The following is a 9,655-nucleotide window of genomic DNA, read 5'->3' on the forward strand; positions in this document are numbered from 1 at the left end:
GGTGGCGTCGAGAGCTGCTGAAAGGGAGAGGACGAACACGAAGGAAGGTAAGAGAAGAAGGACTGTGCGCGGCTGGAGATACTGCTGCGTCTCACTTGCTGGAGGGGAGAGATGCTCTTGTGCTCAGATCCTGCTCCCTGGTTTCCCACAGGCACCACCGTGAGAACAGGATACTGGACTTGATGGGCCCTTGGCCTGGTCTAGCAGGCTCGTTTCACATTCTTGGGTTCTTTAGCTGTGTGGGATCCTAATAACGACGCAACTAAGAGGAAATAAATGGAGTCTATTTGGGCAGAAAGGGACGCCAGGCTTAAGCCAACACCTTCAGTAGTAGTAGTGGTAGCCCTGCTCCAGAATGGAGTTTGGATCGGGTGTACTTCAGCTTTCCTTGACTTTGCACCAGCATCTTGGGTATGGAATTGCCTAGCCGAATAGTGTTTGTGAATTACACCACCCTTTCTGCCAGCTTAATTTATGCCTGTTTGCCAGGTCATGTGGCTGAGCTGGAATGGATTTAAGATCCAGCCTAACAGGGTCGCTCCATTAAGCGCCTGTGCTGTACAGGGGCTAGACTTCCCTCTCTTTGCATTTTTTAGGGGGTGTATTTTTGTTTCACGTGGCAATGTGAGGAGCAAGGGTGGCATCTTCTGGCGAACCCGAAGATTGCATGGCCTCCATTTAATTTCCTGCCGTGCTCCTCCCTTGTCTCCTTAGACAGACGGATGCCAACCAACCATCTTGAGTTTGTGCTTCCTGTTTCAATGCGATTTAAGGAATTCTCCAGGCTTAGCCATGCTTAACTTTCCTTCCCTCTTTTATTTTTTTGCTGTGCTTTTCCCGCAAAAACCCACTCTTTGAAGTGGAATCAGAGCAAACAACAATCCACGGAAAACCCAAATTGATGTTTGCTCCAGCTGAGCACTAAAGATCAGGGTTTTGCAGGCAAACCTCAAGGGCAGAAAAAACCTACACAATCTGAGGAAGAGCTTTTAACTGGGCACCTGTGCCTAGAAAGAGTGAGCAAAAGGTAAGTGTAAGCCCATTCTAGCACAGAAAGTTTAAACCAAGTTTGTTTTCTTTTTCTTCTAACCAAATTGTTTGTAAACTGCCTTTTCACCCCAGTTAAGAGCCCCCAATTAAGAGGGACACGGGTGGCGCTGTGGGTTAAACCACAGAGCTTAGGACTTGCCGATCAGAAGGTCGGCGGTTTGAATCCCCCGACGGGGTGAGCTCCCATTGCTCGGTCCCTGCTCCTCCCAACCTAGCAGTTCGAAAGCACTGACTCTCTCTCTCTCACACAGAGACTGACTCACTCACTTGACTAATTAAGTAGAGAGCAGTACATTGCTCCTCCTCTCTGTAGAGTCAGCAGAGACCTCAGGAGATTCTTGGATATGGGAGGGGTGAAATCTCCTCAATTTTTATATCACAAAAAATAGCATAATAAATTTGTTCATTGTTAGTGGTCAATATATATATTCTTGGTTCATGAATTGGTTTAAACAAAAACAAAGGGGAAACAGGATAGAACAGTTAACGTACGACATTCAAGATCACATAGCTGAACGCCTAATCAGGCATCCTTGTGATAGCATTTCAATTAATAGTCATTTCTCCTCTTAGGTTACAATTCTTACTAGTTACTTAAGCATGAATGGAGACAAAAAAAACCTTCTCACACAGAATTGGAAGTATGTTTATTATCGTTTGGCACAGGAGACTTAAGGTATTTATTTGATATGCCACAAAATGAACATGAACTAGATAAGCTCAGACTAACTCTATAATAGATTAGTCAAGCAGAATCACCTACTGTGTGTGCCACAGAACCAAATCCCCACGGCTTTCCTTCACTGGAACAGAATAACTGATTTTCCAGCACTAGATCAGTCTTGAAGTCAAGGAAATGGGTTCACAGATTTAAAAATAGGAATGGTTTGCATGGTAGTCAGTGCATGAAACCAGGCCTCTGATTCTATCCCCTTTCAGTCATTCCCAGTGTATGAAGACAGAGCAGATGGGGAGGAATAATGAAGCCAATGGAAACAACAACAACAAAAGGATAATTTTTTTTATCTGTGATATTAATACTCAGCTGTTACTTATAGGAGTGCAGCTTCCAATGGTCAGGGCCTTGTAGAGCATCACAAGGATGGACATATTTAGAAACACAAAGGGATGCTGACTTTTTGCTCGTCAAATTATCCTTCTAAATGTCGGCTGAGTGGCAGCAGCCAAAACAGCCGCTTCCAGTGGTTTAGTCACTCTTTGCTACGGGCAAGGGAAATGGTGTCCAATCATGAGCAGAGTTGGCTACACATGCTGAGGCCTGCCAGGTAGCTTTATTCCTGCTGCTGGGTACCATGCCAGGTGGATAGAGACATCTTCTAAGACAAGTTACATCAATGCATAGTAGTTGAGAAGTCAGGCCTGAGGCCAGCTCTCCCATTAGGTGGAGGGAGGCAGCTGCCTCAGGCAGCTGATACGGGAGGTGTTTTTTTTAAAAAAGCAGCAAATTATTATTCAATTTATTAGTGTTATGTTTCAATTCCCAGGGAGAGAAATTTGTGGGGTATTTTGTACCTGAAGGAGTGTCTCCACCCACATCGTTCTGCCTGGACACTGAGGTCCAGTGCTGAGGGCCTTCTGGCGGTTCCCTCGCTGCGAGAAGCCAAGTTACAGGGAACCAGGCAGAGGGCCTTCTCGGTAGTGGCACCCGCCCTGTGGAACGCCCTCCCACCAGATGTCAAAGAGAAGAACAACTACCAGACTTTTAGAAAACATCTGAAGGCAGCCCTGTTTAGGGAAGCTTTTAATGTTTAATAGGTTATTGTATTTTAATATCCTGTTGGAAGTTGCCCAGAGTGGCTGGGAAAACCTAGCCAGATGGGTGAGGTATAAATAAATTATTATTATTATTATTATTATTATTATTATTATTATTATATTTCTTATCAGGTGCCAAAACAAGCTTGGCATCAGAAAAAGGAGCACCATATGCTGTTCCACCTCAGCCAGTAAATGCTGTGGTCTGGTGTGGCTCCCGTGCTAGAGGTACCACATTTATACAGCCATTACCCTTCATAGGCCACAGAATATAACAGATATCGCTGCTTACTCTTTCATTTGAATACAATCAGAGGCTGGAGAGGGGGACCAAGAGTCAGAGATGAGTGGGAAGGCAAGGGACCTTCAGTCCTCCCAACTGCCTCGTTGGGGCAAGTTCTCCCGGGAAGCGTTGCTGTGCTCATGAGGCCTGGTCTCCTGAGCTGACCGTGTTACCTTGAATACAGAGTTTACTGATGCCCTGTCCTTGCACAGCTCCCTCCAGCAGCTCCTGCAGCCAAGCTGGTACAATAACGCAGTGCTCTGCTTTGCTTTGGACCATATCAGCAAGTTGGCAGGAGTTTGAGTCCTCTGTAGGGCTACAGAGGATAATAATAATAATAATAACAATAATAATAATAATAATAACAATAATAATAATAATAATATATTAATAATATTAATAATAATAATGAAAATAATGAAAATAAAATTTAAAAATGCCTCAACTCTTGGCAAGCATGTAGACCATATATTTGCCTAGTGCCGCCTGGTGGCTATATGAAAGAAATTCATTTGAAAGTGTTCATTTTTAAAATAATAATCAGCGGCTTGACAGTGTTGATATATTAACACATAAACTGCTAAAGAATAAAACAACTGTTTCAGTGGGTCACGTTAAAAGTCTTGTGTTCATAGCAAATACTCATCAAGACCATATAGCTCTATAAATAAATGTCCACATTTTTCTTTGTCTTCATGAATTGAAGGGAGACCATGGCTGCATACACACTATATATATATTGAAAGCACATTTGAAACAACATTCTTTCCCTCAAGAAATTCTGGGCTTCGAAGTTTTCCCCTCACAGACTTAATGATTCCAAAGTGATATTTTGATTTGCCATCTTGATTCAAAATGAAGCCTGGTGTCCAAATGGTGACAACGTAGAATCATAGAATCATAGAGTTGGAAGAGACCACAAGGGCCATCGAGTCCAACCCCCTGCCAAGCAGGAAACACCATCAGAGCACTCCTGACATATGGTTGTCAAGCCTCTGCTTAAAGACCTCCAAAGAAGGAGACTCCACCACACTCCTTGGCAGCAAATTCCACTGTCGAACAGCTCTTACTGTCAGGAAGTTCTTCCTAATGTTTAGGTGGAATCTTCTTTCTTGTAGTTTGGATCCATTGCTCCGTGTCCGCTTCTCTGGAGCAGCAGAAAACAACCTTTCTCCCTCCTCTATGTGACATCCTTTTATATATTTGAACATGGCTATCATATCACCCCTTAACCTCCTCTTCTCCAGGCTAAACATGCCCAGCTCCCTTAGCCGTTCCTCATAAGGCATCGTTTCCAGGCCTTTGACCATTTTGGTTGCCCTCCTCTGGACATGTTCCAGTTTGTCAGTGTCCTTCTTGAACTGTGGTGCCCAGAACTGGACACAGTACTCCAGGTGAGGTCTGACCAGAGCAGAATACAGTGGCACTATTACTTCCCTTGATCTAGATGCTATACTCCTATTGATGCAGCCTAGAATTGCATTGGCTTTTTTAGCTGCCACATCAATCTGTTGGCTCATGTCAAATTTGTGGTCAACCAAGACTCCTAGATCCTTTTCACATGTACTGCTCTCAAGCCAGGTGTCACCCATCTTGTATTTGTGCCTCTCATTTTTTTTGCCCAAGTGCAATAACTTTACATTTCTCCCTGTTAACGTCTGCTGCTTCACGCTGAGAACCCTGGTGCCATGTTTGGTGATGATATCTCAAGTGGTGGCTGGACTTATGACAAAAAAAGAAGTGAACTAACACCAAAGTCATGTTTCAGCCTGCCATCTTGATTCAAAATGGCAGCCATCTTCCAAACATCAACGAAGAGTGCTACCCCTACCTCAGAAACCCTTGTGCCAAGTTTGGTGGCATTATCTCAGGAGGTATCTGAACATCTAAGGAACAAATAAATGTACTTGCAGACAGACAAACAAACCACTTTCTAGAATCATGGAAACTGTAGTGTGTTGAGGGTGCCAGGAATTAACGCTCTGTGAGAGATAAACTACAGTTGTCATGATTATTTTTTAGGAAGCCACATGCTTTAAACGTATAGTGTGGGTGTGAGCAGACTCATTTACACAAGAATCATAAAACAGAATCATAAAAGAGATGATATCTCTTAATGGAAGAACTGTGGATGCTTAAAAGAAAATGGGTACCTTTTCTTTTAAAGGACACACAAAGCACCAGTAATCACAGGCTCTTTCCACACAACACATCAGCAAGTCACAATATTTGTGGGCACACACAACTGCTTACCTAGCTATTCTTACTATTTTTCCTCAGAATTTTTCTTTCTCTTGCTGAGTTAGCAAGAGAGTTGAGTAACAGAGGAAAAGGAAGCAAGAAGATGGGTATATGTGGCTTTTCGTCTTCAATTCTGAGGTCAATCGCAAGAGGAACTTGGTGGCAAAAATTAGGGTTGGGAAATCATGAGCAAAAGCGTGGAGAGAAATGCACACACACACACACACACAAAGTCAATGTAAACATGTTCTTCCAAACCAGGGGGGCCAAATTCCATGTGGAACAGGATTATTTCAGTCTTGTAGTAAATAGCCATTCAGCTGGTCATTCACGGTGTGTAGAAAAAGCCACACCAGGCAGGGAATTATCTGTAAAGTGGAGAAGATGAGACATAAATTGTTGCTTCCTCGCATTCCTTGCCACAGTTTTTCAGCCTAGCCTACCTCACAGGGTTGTTGTGAGGGCAAAATAGAAAGCACTGAACCATGTGCACCCCATTGACTTCCTTGGAGGAAAAGTGGGAGATACATGTAATAAATAAATAAATCCTCCCCTCAAAGAATGTGCTCGGAGTTGATTTGTGCTTTTAATTCTCTCTGTATGTCTTTGTGCATTGAGCTCTGGTTGGTAGATTTTATTTTATTTTACTATTTTATTTTATTTATATACAATGGTACCTTGGGTTACATACGCTTCAGGTTACATACGCTTCAGGTTACAGACTCCGCTAACCCTGAAATAGTACCTTGGGTTAAGAACTTTGCTTCAGGATGAGAACAGAAATCGTGATCTGGTGGTGCGGCAGCAGCAGGAGGCCCCATTAGCTAAAGTGGTGCTTCAGGTTAAGAACAGTTTCAGGTTAAGAACGGACCTCCGGAACGAATTAAGTACTTAACCCAAGGAACCACTGTACTGCCCTATACCCAGAGGTCTCAGGGTGGTTCACAGAATAAAATCAAAATATAAAACCACAAAATACATAATCAAAATAAAAACAACCACCCAATAGCAAAACCCCACATTTTAAAAGGGCACAGGACGTCAATCAGATCAACCAAAGGCCTAGTTTAAAAGGAACATTTTTCCCGGCGCCTAAAGGTGTATAATGAAAGCCCTAGGTGAACTTCCCTGGGGAGATCATTCCACAGACAGGGAGCCACTGCAGAGAAGGCCCTGTTCTTGTGTTGCCACCCTCCGGACCTCTCAAGGAGGAGACACATGAAGGAGGGCCTCAGAAGATGATCTCAGGGTCTGGGTAGCTTCGTGTGGAGAGAGGCGGTCCTTGAGGTATTGCAGTTCTGAGCCCTTTAAGGCTTTATAGATCAAAACCAGTACTTTGAATTCGGCCTGGAAACTAACTGGTAACCAGTGCAGTCAGATGAGGATTGGTGCAATATGCTCAAACCTTCTTGCTCCAGTGAGCAACCTGGCCACTGAATTCTGCACTAGCTGAAGTTTCTGAACTGTCTTCAGAGGCAGCCCTACATATAACGCACTGCAGTAGTCTAACCTTGAAGTTACCAGAGCATAGACAACAGTAGTTAGGCTATCCCTGTCCCAATAGGGGCCTAGCTGGGCTACTAGCTGAAGTTGATGGAGGGTACTCAGGGCCACTGAGGCCACCTGAGCCTCAAGCTATGAATCCAGGAGCAAAGGATCCAGGAGTACCCCCAAGCTATGAACCTGCTTCTTCAGAGGAAGTGTAACCCCATCAAGAGCGACATACAATTGATGCAATGGACGTAGCAAAGTACAGTGGTACCTTGGGTTACATACGCTTCAGGATACAGACTCCGCTAACCCAGAAATAGTACATCAGGTTAAGAACTTTGCTTCAGGATGAGAACAGAAATTGTGCTCCGGCGGTGCAGCGGCAGTGGGAGGCCCCATTAGCTAAAGTGGTGCTTCAGGTTAAGAACAGACCTCCAGAACGAATTAAGTACCGTATTTTTTGCTCTATAGGGTGCACTTTTTCCCCTCCAAAAATGAAGGGGAAATGTGTGTGCGTCCTATGGAGCGAATGCAGGTTCCTTGGCTTCAGCGATAGCAACGCGAAGCCTCCGAAGCGCAGAGGGAGTGCTCCCTGCGTGCTCCGGAGGCTTTGCATTGCTTTCACTGAAGCCTGGAGAGCGAGAGGGGTCGGTGCGCACTCTACAGGCTTCAGGGATAGCTGCCTGAAGCCTTCGTAGCGCAGTGCGAGTTCCCGCTGCGCTCCGGAGGCTTCAGGTTCCTTTTGCTGAAGCCAGGAGAGCAAGCCTCTCCTGGCTTCAGCAGAGAGGGAGAGCTGTGCAGCGCCCCTTCAGCCAAGCAGGAGCAGAAATGGAAGGGGATCCATTTCTCCTGCCGCTTCACTGAAGGGGCGCTGAACGAGAGGGGGAGATTTTTTTTTCTTGTTCTCCCCCTCTAAAACAAGGTGCGCCCTACAGAGCGAAAAATACGGTACTTAACCTGAGGTACCACTGTATGCCTTCTTTCTTGCTGCCTTCACTGCCACTAGGTAGGCTCGATAATGAGCCCTTACCAGTGTTACACTGACATTCATTTGGATCTTGCCTCCACTTGCGTTCAAGCCTTCTCCCAGCTTGTTTCCTCGCCCTAAGTTCTGGAGTATACCAGGGGCCCAAACGGGCTCCACAAAGTGGGAGAGGGCACCCAGGGGTGATTATGTCAATAGCTTGAGCCACTCGGGGTTCCAGAGGTCGGCCAGGGCTTTGACAGGGGCACCAGTCATATCAGCCAGAAAACTCCCATAGCTGTTTGGAATCCCACTGGATCCATCAGCCTCCGAGGGAGGACTTTCCTCCTAGGTCCCCCGCCTCTGCGGAGGGGAAAAGGTACTGGCAGCCTAAATCTCAACATGTCTGATCATGACTAAGGACTGATGTCAGTGTTCCCCACCTTCAGACCACCCTCTTCCTGTCCAGTCGAGAAAACAAGGTCCAGAGTGTGGCCTGCCATGTGTGTTGGGCCGGTGACATGTTGGGACAGCCCCATCCAACGATGGGAGCCATGAAGTCCTGAGCCGCCCCAGAGCCATCTGCTTCAACATGGATGTTGTAGTCTCCCAGAACCAGCAGTCTGGGAGTCCTCAACACTTCCTCTGAGACCAGGTCAGGCAGCGAGACTGCTGGGCAGTGAGGCAGCTGGTAAACCAGCAGAATCCCTAATCTGTCCCGATTGCCCAGCGCCAGGAACACACACTCTAGATGCCACCATGACTGGACAGAGAACCTGGAGATAGAGAGAGAATCTCTATGGACCACAGCCACTTCCCCTCCCTGACCCTCAAGTCTGGCCTGTACCCTGGTGGGCACAGCTGGGTGAGATCAACACCACCCTGTTCACCCACCCAGGTTTCAGTGATGCATGCCAGATCAGCCTCCTCATCCATAATCAGATCATGGATGAGGGAGATTTTATTCTGGGCCAACCTGGCATTCAATAGCAGCAGTTGCAGACCCGGGAGCTGGCTGATATGAGAACCACAATTCCCCAGTGAAATATACTCGGAGTCGAGAGTGGATTTCATGCTTTTTATTCAGCTCATACTGGTGAGGAGGAATGGAAGTTCCCCCAGAATGTCTGCTTTATATACATTAATGGGCCCCACATGATTGGGAATTCACCTGTAGGCCAATCAGGTTGCAGATTCACTTCCACCTGGAGCTGGATTGGGTGGCTCCTGTGGACCAATCAAACTGCTGCATTCTGGACCTTATTGTTCTAGGACCAATCAGACTGCTGTATTCTGAATCCTATTGTTCTAGGACCAGACTACTGCCTTTTGGATCCTATTCAACTTAGTACATAACACCCAGGTTGGAGGAGGGGCTGGCACACGGCACTGTCACTAACTACCTGTGCCATGTGTGCCCCTTATGTGGCCTGCCCCTCCTCCTACACCATGCCTCTGTTAGAATTCCTGCTCCATGATTGCAGTCATGGGATTTTTGTCTATCACATGACGGTGTATGTTTTGACTCCACAGAGTGGGAAGTGATGGAGACAGGATGTTTGTGTTACTGTGTTCCATGAAGTGGGACTATTGTCCTTTGTCCTTTTTCTCTCTGCTGTCTGATGCTAGAGAGAGAGGGAGCCATGTTGCATTGTTCCGTGTGTGTTTATATGTAAATAAAGTAGATTAGCCAAAATGCTGAGTTGCCGAGGTTCTGTCACGCATGATGCGCAAACTCTGAGGATCCCTAAGTGTGCCAGTGTCGGTTGGCATTGGTCGCTGTGATGTTTGGGCTGAAGAAAACTTATGAAGCTCCCAAACGATTGACCAGGAGGGAGGGAACATGCCAG

Source organism: Podarcis erhardii (genome assembly GCF_964252035.2).
Source record: "Podarcis erhardii genome assembly, chromosome: 8".
Taxonomy (NCBI): domain Eukaryota; kingdom Metazoa; phylum Chordata; class Lepidosauria; order Squamata; family Lacertidae; genus Podarcis; species Podarcis erhardii.